Below are 17553 nucleotides of genomic sequence, written 5' to 3'. Positions count from 1 at the left end.
TAACAAGGATCAAGGATAGGAGGAAGAGATGAGGATGCATCCAAATGGAGGATAAGGGACCTAGAAAATAAATATGAGTGTATTTATTAAAGTATATCTTTTCATCACCTTTCATACTACATTTATGCATTTGATTGCATGTGGAACATGCAAATATCATCCAGAAGAATGTATGATATTGATGCAAATTAATAAAAAAATCTATGTAATGGTCCTTGATTAATTTTTGAATTGTAGCCATGCCAAAATGTGTCATTTTTACAATATTATATCAATCAATCACCTTTCCAACAATATTTGTGCATTTGATTGCATGTCAAATATGTAAATATCATGGATATGTTAACCTTATAATGGTTTTTGACACTTGAGTGCCAACACACTTAAACATATTTCACATTGGATGCCATGCCGAGTGATCTTCATGTGCCGAGTAGTTTTCAGATGCCGAGTGAAGATCAGATGCCGAGTGATCTTCATGTGGCGAGTAGTTTTTAGATGCCGAGTGAAGATCAAGTGCCGAGTGTTAACAAGTGACAAGTAACATAAGGAGTCGAGCTACTTGAGGTGCCGAGTAACACAATTCTGTTAAGGTGCTGAGCTATCCAAGAAATAGCATGTGCCAAGTATTTTCAATACTTTAGGAGTCGAGTAACTCAGTATATCAGCATAAGACTTTGTAATTGCACAAACTATGATGCAAACAGCTTTTATAGCCGACATAAGGTAAATCTCGAAGGATTTAATAATGAGATCGAATCTTTTAATTTTCCTATGCAATATGCATGCAGCCAATAAGAAAAATGCTAAAGGCATGCAACCAATCAGCAAAAGATAAGTATTGAGCAGAAAATGAAGATTGAATGTGGATCATAGATCCATACCTAACCCTAAATTTTCAAATGTCTTTATAAGGAAGATGAAACTTCATTGTAAAATGTAAGAGGTTATAAAAAAAGTGTGAGAAGACATACAAGGGTTTGCAAGGAGTTATATTTTCAGAAGTAAGGATTATCAGATCACAAAAGGATCTAGATCAGAGAAAGCATAACAAGTGCCTGCAATCAGCAATCAAGGATTGTAATCAGTCAGGTTTATTGTACCTAATACTCTCTAGCAATTGTATTAGAATGAAAATCCTATGGTGATAGGTTAGCTTAATAGCTATTTTGATAAAAACCTTTAACTAGGTGATTAATTCCTTTAACAGGGTGACACGTCATGTTAAGTGTTTGAAATCCTCTAACCAAGTCACTATTGACATAGTGTAAAGCCTTTAATAGGGTAGGCCTTTAACAGGGCAAACCATCAGAAGTGGTTGAACAATATTGCTGCAGTAATTTTTGTGGGTATCATCCCCACCCCAGTTTTACCTTCTTATTCTTAAAGGGTTTCTGGGTTACCAAATTCCTATGTTATGAGTTATTGCTGCATGTGTTTTTTTCATGTTTATTTGATGTATTTACATGCATGTAATTTACTTTCAGTTAAAATTTTTATTGGCTAAAGTAGGATACTTATGATTCACCCCCCTCTCATAAGTACTCTTTCAATATTTGAATATTCCAACAATTGGTATCAGAGCTTAATTTAGGTTCTCTTAAGGAAAGCCTAACAGCTTGGAGGAAAAGATCTAAAGATGGAAGCTTTCAAACTTGGAAAGATCATTGAAAATCAGGTGATAGATGTGCAACTTGCTTTGCATAGCTTGGAGGAATTCCGAAACAAGTTGAGAAACTCATTAAAAAAGAGGAAGGATCTAGCAATAGCTGAAAATGATATACACTACAAGGAGATTGATACCACCAACATATTTTCTAGTGGAAACACTTAAGAGTTTGATGCAGGAATAGCAGAACTGATGGAGAAAAATAAAATCCAAGCAGATGAGATAAGATCTCTCAAGATGGAACATGAATCACAGGCCATAATGATATGTGAAATTACTGAACACAAGAAAAGAGCAGTTGAAGACTAAGTGGTGTTGGAAAATGACAAAAGAAATCTTGCAAATAGACTTGAAGAAAAGTGTATTGAACTAACAAGGATCTCAAACATGTAGATGGATACACTTGCCCAAATGATGAACCTTCATCATGAACTCAATGTAAAAGATATTGAGATCTCTACCTTGAAGATGCAGAATGAACAAATGCAGAATGAATTGAATAGAGAAAAGGAGGTAGTAGAGAATCTCAACAAATCAAGTGAAGCAATCAAATATTTTGAACAGTTGCTGAAATCACCAAAATCTTCTCATGATACATCAGGACTAGGATACAATAGCACTGAGGTTGGGGAATCATCAAAGAATGCTGAACAAAGAAGTGACTCTAAAGATGTAAGCTTTCAAACTTGGAAAGATCATTGAAAATTAGGTGATAGATGTGCAACTTGCTTTGCATAGCTTGGAGGAATTCCGAAACAAGTTGGGAAACTCATTAAAAAAGAGGAAGGATCTAGCCATAGCTGAAAATGATATACACTACAAGGAGATTGATACCACCAGCATATTTTCCAGTGGAAACACTAAAGAGTTTGATGCAGCAATAGTAGAACTGATGGAGAAAAATAAAATCCAAGCAGATGAGATAAGATCTCTCAAGATGGAACATGAATCACAGGCCATAATGATATGTGAAATTACTAAACACAAGAAAAGAGTAGTTGAAGACAAAGTGATGTTGGAAAATGACAAAAGAAATCTTGCAAATAGACTTGAAGAAAAGTGTACTGAATTGACAAGGATCTCAAACATGCAGATGGATACACTTGCCCAAATGATGAACCTTCATCATGAACTCAATGTAAAAGATATTCAGATCTCTACCTTGAAGATGCAAAATGAACAAATGCAGAATGAATTGAACAGAGAAAAGGAGGTAGCAGAGAATCTCAACAAATCAAGTGAAGCAATCAAATATTTTGAACAATCGCTGAAATCACCAAAATTTTCTCATGATACATCAGGACTAGGATACAATAGCACTGAGGTTGGGGAATTATCAAAGAATGCTGAACAAAGAAGTGACAAAGGTAAGAATTCAAAACCCACTTGTCATTTCTGTAATAAGAAGGGACATACAGCTAATGTGTGCAGGAGCAGAAGATTTAATCAATCAAACATACCCAAAAGTTTCTGTCACAAGTGCAACATGCAAGGACATATGACACAAAATTATAGATCCAATGTCACAAGGACTAAAAGATTTGATGGACATTGTTATAATTGCAAAAAATATGGACATAGGGCATTTGAATGCAGATCAAAACCTATGTGGACATCAAATCAACCAGCAAAAATAGAAGGGAATGGAAGTCATTATCATTGGGATTTAAACACCAGGTACAGTTGTCATTATTGTCAAGAATATGGACATATACCACAAAACTGCATAAGAACACATTTCAAAGGAAATTACAAAAGATGGTTGAATCAAACTACATGTTTCAGTTGTTTGAAGACCGGTCATATTAACAGAAACTGTCCTACAAGATCAAAGGCACCCAAGACTGAAGATAACAAAGGAAAACAAAATATTGACATTGAAAGGATAAGAGGGCAAATGAACAAGACTTGGATAAAGAAAGATGAGTTCAACACATCAAGTGGAGGGATCACTTCACCCAATGGGTCAAGTGATCACACTTCATCAAACTAAGCATAAGAAGTACACAGGACTGATATACAAAGCTATATCATACATCAGTCCCAATTGCCAAAGGAGCTATCAAAAATCGTAGAAGATAAATGGCATTTTTGTCTAAAAATGGAGAAGGAGATGAGGGAATCAACCCTAGCCAGTGTATTGCCAGATTTGACTAGAGAACAAGTTAGCAAAGTAGTCAAAAGGCATAATAATAGGTTCACACCCAAATATAGGGCATTCTTTATACTTCAAAATAGAATGGAAGAGATTGTTCAAAGAACAATGAAATCGTGGAAGAATTTGTGTAAAAGAATTGAAGATTTTCTTGAGGAAAAATACAAGGAAGAAGCAGCCATACCAATAGAAGAGAGGAAAAAGAGGAAAGTAGAAGAAGAAAAGAAAAGAGAAGAAGAGAAGAGAGAAGAAGAAAAGAAAGATGGAAAGGAGGAAAAGACACAAAAATAGGATACAATGGCAACAACTGAACAAGAGGAGCAACCAGATCAGAGTGTGCAAGACACACAATTTCCACCCCCTAGCCCTCCACAAGCATCCATCTCACCTGTAGATACAATAATGGTTACTAGTGTTCCTGATACTTCTGGTCAGAATATCAATCCACTAACTGCAAAAGATCTAAAAAAAATTCTTGACCAATCAACTCAACAAGCAATATTATGTGCACATCCAGTATTGGTCAGTATAGACGAGTTACAGAAACTAGTAGAAAATATAGTTAAAGATAAGGTGAATACACAAGAACCACCTTCTATCACAACTACTAGTAGTCAATTTGAAATACCAACAAGTATAATTGATGCTGCAAGACAAAAGAAAAGTGTAGCTATAGAACGAGGAAAAGAACAAACAAGATAGACTATTACATCTGATCCTACAACACAAACACAAGGTGCACTTCCACAAATAATAATAATTGACCATGGTAGACAGGAGGAGGAGGAAACAGTAAAAACCCCTAAAGAACAGGAGGCAATACAAACACTAATAAATTTGCCTACCTCGAGGACTCCTTCACACAAGCCATTACAAATTTCAGTACCATCATCTAGTACTTCCAGAATTGCAAGGGTACTTCATTATGGAGATCCTAAATTAGATGAAGAGATAGTCATACCAAGTTATGACTCAAATTCAATAACTATTGATCAAATCAATGAAGTACAAGATGCACTAAATAGAAGGAAAATATAGGAAATACTCAGGAAAGAGTATAAACATAAGCATACACTTTATGAGATCAAGGACATCTTTATGGATGCCTTTAGTTTGCAATCACTAGATGAGTCAAAGCATATCATAGAGCAACTAATAGATATTCTTGACCAGGTGACAAACGAAGACCTAGAAACCAATGCAAAACTTAAAGAATGGTCAGAAAAGAAATTTCAAGGGAAAGTGAACGAGAAAATATCAAGTCAAATAGCACTTTCACAAGTAGAATTGGCAAAGCTCATTGATAAGGTGAAGAAGGTACTTGAGAATATATTCTCACTGTACAAAAAGTTGTGTGATTTTTCATACTTCACACAAGAAACAAGCCAAAAGATACTGAGCTTGGAAAGAAACTTAAACATTTCAAGCATGCAACTACCAAGTGATCTAGCTCAAAGTGTGAAGCATTTTTCTCAATCGCTTCACACAAACAAAGAAATAGTTGTATTAACAGTAGATGAGGCTAATATCAAGGCCAAAGTAATACAACTCCAGTCCTCCATTACCCCACATTTAGAAATACTCCATAAAGAGAAAGTATATGCTGAAAATGTACTCAAGAAAGATCCAAATCTTTCTACATTAGATGGACTTATTCATCTTGCTGCCGAGACTACCATCTAGCATAAGTCACTAGAAATTGCTTTGAAGAATTGGGATGCAGCTCTCAGAATGATTATGGAGGTAAATAGCACATTCTTGGCCAAATATGGTGTTAACCCTTAAACATTCTTTGACATAAGTGTCAAAAAGGGGGAGATTGAAAAGGAGTTATACAGAAAAAAGGAGGAGATACAGATTAATAAGGGGGAGATACAACATAGATACTAAGGAGGAGCATTGATATACAGATAAGACACAATCAACTCAGGGGGAGTTACAAAATTTTTGAGGTATATATTGTAAGATTGTAAGTCACAAATTTTGATCAAAGTTTTCAATATGTACATACCAATCAGATTAGTAAATGTACTTATAAGGTTAGTTAAGTGTTTTTTTCACTCATGTCAAAGGGGGAGATTGTTAACCTCATAATGGTTTTTGACACATGAGTGCCAACACACTTAAACATATTTCACATTGGATGCCGAGTACATCATGCATGCCGAGTGATCTTCATGTGCCGAGTAGTTTTCAGATGCCAAGTGAAGATCAGATGCTGAGTGATCTTAATGTGCCGAGTAGTTTTCAGATGCCAAGTGAAGATCAGATGCCGAGTGATCTTCATGTGGCAAGTAGTTTTTAGATGCCGAGTGAAGATCAAGTGCCGAGTGTTAAAAAGTGCCGAGTAACATAAGGAGCCGAGCTACTTAAGGTGTCGAGTAACACAATTCTGTTAAGGTGCTGAGCTATCCAGGAAATAGCATGTGCTGAGTATTTGCAATACTTCAGGAGCCGAGTAACTCAGTATATCAGCATAAGAGTTTGTAATTGCACAAACTATGATGCAAACAATTTTTACAGCTGACATAAGGTAAATCTTGAAGGATTTAATAATGAGATCGAATATTTTAATTTTCCTATACAATATGCATGCAACCAATAAGAAAAATGCTAAAGGCATGCAACCAATCAGCAAAAGATAAGTATTCAGCAGAAAATGAAGATTGAATGTGGATCGTAGATCCATACCTAACCCTAACTTTTCAAATGTCTTTATAAGGAAGATGAAACTTCATTGTAAAATGTAAGAGGTTATAAAAAAAGTGTGAGAAGACATACAAGGGTTCACAAGGAGTTATATTTTTAGAAGTGAGGATTATCAGATCACAAAAGGATCTAGATTAGAGAAAGCATAACAAGTGCCTGCAATCAGCAATCAAGGATTGTAATCAGTCAGGTTTATTGTACCTAATACTCTCTAGAAATTGTATTAGAATGAAAATCCTATGGTGATAGGTTAGCTTAACAGCTATTTTGATAAAAACCTTTAACTAGGTGATTAAATCCTTTAACAGGGTGACACTTCATGTTAAGTGTTTGAAATCCTCTAACTAGGTCACTATTGACACAGTGTAAAGCCTTTAATAGGGTTGGCCTTTAACAGGGAAAACCATCAGAAGTGGTTGAACAATATTGCTGCAGTAATTTTTGTGGGTATCATCCCCACCCCAGTTTTACCTTCTTATTCCTGGAGGGTTTTTGGGTTACCAAATTCATGTGTTATGAGTTATTGATGCATGTGTTTTGTTTCATGTTTATTTGATGTATTTACATGCATGCAATTTACTTTCAGTTAAAAGTTTTATTGGCTAAAGTAGGATACTTATGATTCACCCCCCCTCTCATAAGTACTCTTTCCATATTTGAATATTTCAACAGGATATTGAATGTGTGATATTGATATTAATCAATAAAGGAAAAACTATCTAGTGGACCTCAATTACTTTTCTAATTGCATCCATGTTAAAACATGTCATACTTATCTAATTGTGTCAATGTAAAAAAAAATACAAATTTAAGGAAATTGTTAAGTAATAAACTAGTATGCTAGTATGTTTATCTATGAACTTTTTCACCTCCAAAGGAAGATAAACTATGCATACGCACTAGTACATAAAATAAAAAGAGAGATTAAGCATGGAACTATATATTGCTATACTATGGAAAAAAATGTATATCTACAGGACATAATTATACCTTAGTTGTTATTTGGAAGTGATAATAAATGGGAAAGGTTACATGGAAAAGCTAAAAATTTAAAAAGTTCATTGAACCATTTTTTTCTTCAACCATTTATTTTTCCTTCAAAACTTCATTTTTGTTATTCTCTTTTGTATAACTACTTGTGCAATGTCAATGGCAAGGCCTATTCCAAGGGACCCTATGGATCAAGCTCCTTGACTCACTTAAACCAACTGTAATATATCATTTTTCCTAATGGGTTGTCCTCAATTCAAAAAAATCATTCCTATGATTTTCAAACTAGTATGTCACTTGTAACATGAGAATCTGCAAGACAATGCAATAGAAGATATAATTACAATGCAAGAGAAGACATGAGAAACTGCGAATACAAAAATAAAGATATGTAGTTGATGGTGTCCATCTTGTGATATAAGAGAAACCTTCCCTTGCATCAAAATAAGAAAGGACAAGATCATTTAATTTTATTTCCATTAGAAAAATAGTTCCATTCAATCTAAATATACAAGAAAAAAATTCTACCTTTGAAGCATAATGACTAGTTGCAATCTCATCTATTGCCAAGCTCTGCATTAATGGTGTTTCATAAGAGGCTATGAACATGAGATGTCTATGTATTGAAAAAATTTTAGTCTCCTCAACACTACTATCTTCGTCTTTTGAGGCCTCCTCCTTTGGACATGGAAGGAAAGAGTCTCCTAAGCTCTTAGATATACAAATCTCTATAATTCTTAGCTACCCAATAGTAAGAAGAAGGGAGATAAATCCCAACAACATCAATTCTACAAGAAATTTAGAAGTTATCAAGCTAAATACTATAATTATGTTATTTACATTAGATCAGGCTTTCTAATATCTTTCTCTTATTTATATGATGAATCATAGAATGTGATCCAAGACATTGATGCAAAACTAATAGCACAATAAAGCATGATTGCAAGTAAATAGAAACAATACAATACCTTAGAGAGGAATAATTTGAGGCAATCCCATAGAAATCCATTCTTTCAAATACTTCATACACTACAATTAAATTTCATAAATCAACAATTTTGACTATGACATCCTTTTGCATTTTCGAAAACCAAGAGATACACACAGTTAGTTATCACATAATCATAGATTAATGTTGAATTCACTTAGTTTCAAAATACCTAATACCAAGATACAAAAGGAAAAATCCAGTCTAAGGATTAGTTGTTTCCTATATTCAACTAAATTCATCTTAGGTCTGGATCAACATTAACCAAGTACAGAGACTCTTTACACTTTAGGCTCTATAGGGCCAAGGTGGGTGCACCTTAGGGATGGAAATGACTAGATATTTTGATATTCTCCTTCAAAACTACTTCACTCACACTCTTCTTTTTAGATATATCCCCTATAACATAAAATGGTCAACAATTCTTCTTGGATTTGTAATGACTTCTTGATTATAGTAGTTAACTATAATTCAGAGAAATACTATTACAAATAAGTAATGACTAGCAATTTTATTCTTCATTATAGAAAGTAAATATTTATTTGATTTTAAATGTGCTTTATGCAACCATATGAACTTATCAATTTGCATCTAAATTGATGATTAATGCCTTATCCATTTTCTATATAGAGTCACACTAGTAAAATAACTTGACCTATGTAATTGAATTGCAATTAAAATTATTAGATGTTAACCTTAAATCCCATTCTTATGATATCCCTTTCAAATGCCTAGAAATATTATCAATTTATGGAAGCATTTACTTAATTCCTTGAATTATCCAAACTGCATTAAATTGAATGAACTTTGCTCACTCAATCCCAAAATAACAAAGCATATGAAAACGGAGATAGAATTTAGACACACATATATTTAGAATTCTGTCATTGTATTAAGATTCCCTGAAAATAATACATCAATGGTGTAGTACTCAAAAGATAACTAAAGACATGACAAAAACTATCATTCAAGGTTCACTTGTATTATCATATTTTCACAATTGAATACATCATAAAATTGACACAAAGACTGACTGGACTAATTGCAAAATAGCATAAACACTAAAATTATATAGACTTCAGACCCTCACTCCACATCTTGGAAATCCTTTTATAGGAAGGATTGCAACAAGCTTTAGATGGGATGACACATGCCAAATTTTCATTAGAAATAAAATACAAAGATATTTCTATATTGGTATATTACAAACATTATTTATACTTGATTAGAATTTTGAATGCAATTGTAAAATTGCCAGGTGGCACTTTTTGTAGGAATTTTCAGCAATTTATGTTTGTCTTTAGCTATCTATCGCTTTCCTTGCCTTTACTTTGTCTCTTTTGCCATCTTGTTTGTAACACTTTAGCTTTCTCCTATTGCAATAGCCTTGATTTCTCCACCTATTTCCCAAACGTATATCTCCCTTTTTGTGGGCCATTCAATGCCTTTAACTTGTTCTAAGTCTTTCGTTGCCTTATTCTACTTAGCATCTATTATAGCTCTTGATTCTAATGAAAATTTATTCAAGTCTACTTCAACCTTGAATAAGGAATCAATCAAGTTGTTAAGAGGGATATCACTATTATCCCCAAAAATTTATGCTATGCCTACTTGAATTAGCACTAAATCAAAAGAATCTGACCAATCCTTCTAGTCCTCCAATTTACTACCAACATCCAAAATTGGTTGAATGCAAATAGCAATCCCCTGTAATAATATTTTCGTCTTACTTTGTATAATTTTCAACTTGCCAATAAAGAAACCTATTAGTTCTTTCACGATCTCCAGGCACTCCTTTACTGTGCTGATCTTATTGTTGGAAATATAAGAGGAGTAACTAAGAGGGGAGGGGTGAATCATTTGCCACTAAAATAAATCCCAAATCCCTTAGATGTCAATAAAAATCAAAACTCTGATTAAACTATATTCTACTTTAAGCCAACAAACACACATGCACTCAACTTACACTAGCAAATGTTGTAACATAGTAAACACTAAAATAGCTTAGCAACTGCTTAAGATGAAATTTTTTAAGATATTATCTATGATTAACCTTACTTAACATAGTTGCATACACATAAAGTAAATAGCATGAACACAATTGACACCAAGATTTAACATGGAAACTCAATTTGTGAAAAACCACCATTTGTAACTAGTTATTGATTTTCACTCTTCTAAAGTGAGTCCAGTTAGAAGCCAACCCTATTAAATGTTAGAAAACACACTATTAGGTGTTACTCTATTAGAGGATTTAATCACCCTATTAGGAGTGGCCTTGTTAGAGTTCTTTAGACACTTCAAATAGAAATGCCACCTTGTTAGAGAATTTACAAATCATTGTTAAGACAACTTGGTTAAAAGATTTAGATCACTCCTACAATGGTTAGAAAGTAACAATGAGATGACCTAATTTCTAATGAAACTAAATTGTTGATTAGAGATTTCAATTCTGGCTTGCATACTTGATCCTTCCTGATTAAATGCATCTTTGCAGCTCAACAAAGGTATTCTTCTTATCCTTCCAATTTTCTTCCTCTAAGAATCATCAAATCTTCTATTATGCATTCAATCCTCAACTTACCTTATATATATATATATATATATATATATATATATATATATATATATATATATATATATATATATAACACATTGTCAAGTCAACTTGAGTACAACTTAGAATAATTGATATTCATCTCCTTAGTCAGCAAGAACTAACAAATAATTCAATTGAACAAAATAAGAAAATCTTTCATTAGTCGACCCTGCTCAGTAGATAGTAACTCAGAAATGATTTTTCTATGTTAACTCAGTGAACTCAGTTAACACTACATAATCACAAAGTTCCTTTTGTAACCAAGTGAGATTGGCTAACACTAGTTCCATCCAACATTTCCTTCATTAATTGAGTGATCCTAGTTAACACTCAACTTCTAAAAACTTTCCATTGATGACCAAGTGAACTTGGTAGACAAGGGAAACTGTCTTCAATGCCCGAGTGAGCTGAACATACACTGACAGAAAATGATTGTTGGAAATAATCAAGACTAGCTAGGTTACTGAGAGGGGAAGGTGAATTAGTAACCTCAAAAACTTTAAATCAATTCAGTACTTAATCCATTCATCATTCATTCATCTAATCTATTGTATGCATGAGAAAGATAAACATTTATAACACATGAACACAGAATTTTGGTGACCTAGAAACCTTCCAAATAGAAAGTAAAACTAGAGTGGGGATGATACCCACAAACTTTGCTACTACAGTATGAAGTTAGCTTGTTAGGGCTTACATTGATCACTTCTGATGATCTACCCAGTTAAGAGCAATTTGGACTACTAGATCCACCTTGTTAGAGGATTTTCAAACATACAATGAAGTATGCACTATGTTAGGAGATTTATATAGAGAATGTTAAGTCTACCCTGTTAAAAGATTTACAAAACTAATTCACCTGTTAGGATGAAATAGTGGATCTACTTACAACCTGATTGCTGATTAGATCCTTGAAGTAAAGATCACCTCTTGTGACTGATGAATCTTTACTGCTCCTTGTAGACCTTGCTGAATATTCTACTCTGCCACTAATTCACATTTATTCTTCTCAAAACATTACATGTCCATTCCTTGATACACACATACACTCATATTGAAAATGATATAATAAACTGCATATATATCATTCCAATAATTACAATTGCAAGGTCAGCTAAAACACAAGAAAACAAAATATTACTAAGTTGGCCAAATAGTAGAAAACTTGGGTTCTTCAAGTTGACTTGGTGACCTTCTGATACTCATCATCCACTGTATTACTCGGCATCATCATGCACTCAGTAGAAGTAGAAGCTCAGTCCATACTAACCACACAACATAGCTTGGAACTCAGTAACCATTGGAGACTCGATAGATATAGTGTCACATGGTAAAAGATGAATCTTTCATTTACCTTGCTTTCACTCGGTAAACACTACACTTCCATCACTTAGTAAACACTAGCTTCCATCACTCAAACTGATGACTTGGTAGACAATGTGAAGCTTGGTGAACATTGTAGGCTCGGTATATACTTTTGGACTGCACACTCACTCGATAGCTTCAGGAATGCTCAGTGTGAACTGGTGGACTGCACACTCAATCGGTAGCTTCAAGAATGCTCAGTGTGAACTGTTGGACTACACACTCACTCGGTAGCTTCAAGAATGCTCTGTGTGAACTGCTTAAGTGATGAACCTACATGATAACCACTAAATGCTTGATATACACTATAGACTAAGTGATGAGTTTAGTAATCATTCAGGTTCAAATAAGTGTTGTCACTAATGACAAATACAATATAATGCCAACAATCTCCCCCTTTGGCATTAGTGACAAAATAAAACACTTATGAGCCAAACATTGTGTACACTGACATACTGGATTTGATTTTTCAAAATTGATCTTTGTAAACTTGTATATACATTTCTTTCGTGTCTTTACATATCTCTCGCATACATATGGCATGGTATATACATAGCTTATCACTGTACATATATCAATCTATTATATTCTCCCTTATTTTCTCCATTGTCTCTCACTCCTCTTTGACTTTTACTATCTCTTACTCACAATAATCTCCCCCTTTTTCGACAATAATGCCAAAGGTAATCATACTTATATAGAGACACCAAAATGTGAGAGAAACTCAGAATGTACCTTAAGAATAAGAGCTAATGTCTTATCCTAGTTCCCTTGCAAAATTTTGCAGATATGAAGTGCAACCTCAACTTCTGCTGATAGTTCTATCATATGATCTGCAATTGATAAATTGTTATCATGGATCAATGTTTTTGAATAAGCAATGTGCTTCTACATTATGTCCATGATAGGAAGGATCATGTTCTAGATGTCTATTAGTGTAGACTAGATTCTTGCTTCCTCTTTCAAAAGTTTTTCTTGCATGTCTGACAGGAATCTAATCTTTATGTGATGTGTGGAGCTTGAACTGGGGTCAAGCTGCAACTTTTGAGCACAGGCCTTTAGATCCTCATCAATTTTATTCAATTTTACCTTTATTTCTTTTGTGTACTTGGTAACATCACATAGCTTGGCAAAAAGGGATGTTACATTTGTAAAAGAATTTTCAACATTAGCCAAAATTGTAAAAAGTTCTATTTGCTTAATGGCTATTTGCTGAGCAATATGCTCAAGCATTTTATTGTCAAACTTTTTCTTTGCCTTTTCTATAACCTTCTCTTGGCCAAAAGTGTCCTCATTGAAGTTTTGTATGGCCTCTTCTAATTGTAACATAATGTGTTGAGATTAATCCACATCAACACCTATTGCCTCAGTAATTATATTTTTAGCATTTTCAATTATAGTGAATTCTCTTTCTCTCTCATCTCTGTGTTGTTTATGCCTTGCTCTTTGCTCTAAAAGTTGACTGACTAGTCTCATTTTATCAACTATAGTAGTATCCAGATCTATCTTAGGTATAATAATTTCCTTGTCCAAGTCTATATCCTCATCAATTGCCTTGCCAGTAAGCAGAAGTTTTAGTGGAGTCTTTGGTTTTACTTCAGTGCTTACTTCCTTGGATTTAGAAATAGAAACAATAGTTGATGAAGTTGGACTAGTAGAAAAAACTTGAATTGATCCAACTAGAGAAAAATTGAGAGGGGTGCTAACTGTATCCAAAATTGATGTGCTTCCCAAAAATGAAGTATTAATAGGTAATGTACGAACTAGAATATTTACAATTGAAGTACTATCTGGAACAAAAATTGGTACAGTTGAAGCTATGGATGAAAAAATTGTAGAACAAACTGGAAAACTTACTGTACATGCTGCAATAGGTGACTCAAGAGCTGATAAAGAGGGTTGCAGCTCGGTAGATGAAGTGCTTGACACTTCCATTGAAAATACTTGTAGCTGGGAGGTGATAGGTGATGATTGAGCTATTGATGTGGCAATTGTGCTCATAGTTTCACTTGTAGAAGCTATCTCCATAGTAGATGTAACAGTCTTTGGTGGAGAGTGAGGAAGGGATGCAATAACTTCTACTGCAATTTTTACTAGATCTTCTTCATCCTTGTCTTCCTCTTCAACTTCATCATCCTCCTTTAGTGCTTGACAGTCCTTATCATCAAAAGTGACACATGGAGCATTATCTTCTTCATCATTGTCACTATCATCATCATCATATTTGATTTCTACAGGATCATTACTTGGCTTATGTAGATGATAGATGTTGTTCCACATTTTTGTAGCATCATTAACTACATGCTCAATATCTTTTATCAAAATTAAACAAGTATGAAAGCTTATTGTCATCTTCTCTTCATTCTTCTTCATTGCTTCCTTTACCTCTATGTTGGTAAGGCTTAGTAGAAACTGTCTCAAAGATTGTTCATATATATCTTTTGCAGTTTGCATAGCTGATTCCCATCTAGGTTGTAATCTTGCTAATAACTCATTAGAAATTTGAGAGGTGATTTGATCAGGGGAATATTTCCATTTTCCCATCTTGGAGAGTACTAGCTCCTCAATTTGCATTTTCTCAACATGTATTATGGTTTCATATTTTAAAGCTTTGAAGTTTGAGATGCTTGTACCTTCTTTCATTTGTTTCAATATTTTTTAGAAGGTGAGAGGGGGCTTACTGAATACAACTTCACTGCCTACTTTCTTCTTTGATCTTCTAGTACACACAGCTATGGAGGCTTTGGGTGGCTTGGTAATGATTACCTTGCCCTTCTTTCTAACTGGCTCCACCTCTTTCTTAGATTCATCCTCTTCTAATTCTTGCTCCCCTTCTTCATCTTCACCTTGTCCCTTGGTAATCATTAAGGGCTTGGTAGCAGTTTTTAACTTGGCAACCTTTCTCTTGCCTTTATTAATTGCTTGAGGAAGTTTGATTTCAAGCTCAATTCTGGCCTTTGCCTCATCATAAGCTCCAAATTGGTTGCTTTGGATCTACTGGCTCATTCACTAGTGCTTCAATAATATCCTTGGTTTCATCAATATTGACCTCATAAGGAAGAGGTTTCACCCATGCAACTTGGGGCCTAATTGCTTGAATGTATACTCTATCACAATCAACCATAAATCATACATCATCTTTTTAGTCTTCAAAAATTTTTGGTGGAATTTGAAACCTGTTATTCATCCTTTCCTTGAAATCTTCAAAATAATTATCCATGATGCTATCAAAGTTTATACCCATTTTTGCTACAAACTCATTTATCTAATATAGAATAGGAATATCTTTTCTCCACACAAAAATTCCTTTGAATGGAAATAATTTTTGTACATAGAAAAAAAGACATGTCAACAAATAACCAAATTTGCAAGAGTTGTTCTTTGAAGTCCTAATGCTATCCATATTTTTGGTCAGTTGTATTAACAATAATTTTGACATATCAAATTCTAGATTTTTCTTCACAACCTTGAATGCCAAATCCACAGCCTCATAGGGCACACTGTTCAAATGACTAGAACTATAAATCTTGTGAGCAATGACATGAATGATAAACCTTAATTCAACATCAACCATCCCATTTAGCTAGGGTTTTCTTCTAAAGTTCATCCTAACCTAGGGTTTTGGTAGTTTTTGCTTTACTTAGCATGGGGAGACCAGTAATCTTATGAATCATCTTCTTGGTGATTAATACTAGCTACTCTAACCACAGTTGACCATTGTGAACACAACTGCGTATGTACTTGATCCACTTAATTTGGAAACTTCTTGGCATATGAGAGATATGGGTTAATCCTTTAGTCTCTAGATGCTTATGCTCGAGTTTCAAAGAGCCATCAACACACATTTCTCCTAGGGCATTGTCCATCTCTAGGTTTCTAATCTCTTGAACAGAACATTTGAAATGTGTATGAATATCGTTGATAAAAAGTACCTTTGGTGGAATTTTTGATTAAGCTCCATTGGGGTTGAATGACTCTACAATTGCTGGAACTAGCTTGAAATTTGGTGCTTTCCACTCCACACCCTTAACTAGCATTTTTCAACCTCTTTTTGCCTTGCTACTACTGCTACTCCCAGATGCCATTGATGCTCAGTAAAAGATAGAAATTTTTTGAACAAATCCTTTTCTCTAAAATTTCTTGAAATAGCCTAGATGCACCTGAAATCGCTTAGCTCTAAGAATTTTGAAAAAACAATAAGAAATGAAATTGAATTCTGCCTTTTTGATGAAGATTATGCCATTAATGTTCGGTACAAAAGTTTCTGTGATGACATAGTGCTTGATAGGCTATCATCCACTCACTTGCTCGATAGAAACTTGAGACTCGATGATCGAACAAAACTTTTGTTACTCCCGATCTAGCTTGGTTGCGTCTGCAACTAACCTTGCTCAGTATGACCTGATTTCTTGTGACCCTTTGTATCTAAAATAATGATTGGATCTTTTGCTTTCTTTCATTTGGAATTACTCTAGATATAGCTTGATGATACAGTTCCAAATCCTCCTTCATGAATCTAATTGGAAATGGTGGAGTCACCCACTTCTTGAGTTACATGGCCATCATTTGAACTATTCTGCTTGGTAGATTTAGGAATCCACTATTGTCTCATCTATTCCTAAATGTTATCACCTTTAGCTTTCTTTTCATCTTCAATTCTTCCTATATTCATGCAATTCTTAGGTATATGACTGAGTTCAATGCATGTATAACATCTTACTATTGTATCTATTTTTCTCAAGTGATGCCTTGAGCAGTCTTTGCCAATGTGTCCATATTCTCCATAATAATGACATCTACACTAGGTATTGTAATCCCATCCAAATATTGCCTTAATAAGTTGTTCAACTAGATTGAATGATTTTGATCTGCATTGGAATGCCATGTGACCATGCTTCTTGCATTTGTGACATAGACCTTCAAATTTTGGTTTTTCCTTACATTCATTAGCTTTGTGACCATGCCGATTGCAGCTGTAGCATTTTCCATTGAATTTTGTTTTTCCATTAGTCCAAAATTTGTTTGATGTATGACCTAACTTACCATAGTGATTGCAAGTAGGTCTTTGATTCCTTTGA

At 34.1% G+C, this 17553-nt stretch overlaps 1 pseudogene; it reads right to left on the bottom strand.

Annotated features, from left to right (window-relative positions):
* Positions 1–15340, bottom strand: part of LOC149549949 (26S proteasome regulatory subunit S10B homolog B-like) — a 43339-nt pseudogene extending 27999 nt beyond the window's left edge.
* Between the last annotated feature and the right edge of the window lie 2213 nt (positions 15341–17553).

This window comes from Cupressus sempervirens, chromosome 7 (genome assembly GCF_028749045.1).
Source record: "Cupressus sempervirens isolate cs-2001-9-10 chromosome 7, ASM2874904v1, whole genome shotgun sequence".
In the NCBI taxonomy this organism is placed as follows: domain Eukaryota; kingdom Viridiplantae; phylum Streptophyta; class Pinopsida; order Cupressales; family Cupressaceae; genus Cupressus; species Cupressus sempervirens.
Note: the sequence above shows the minus strand (reverse complement) of the source record. Positions and strands in the feature narration are given on the sequence as shown.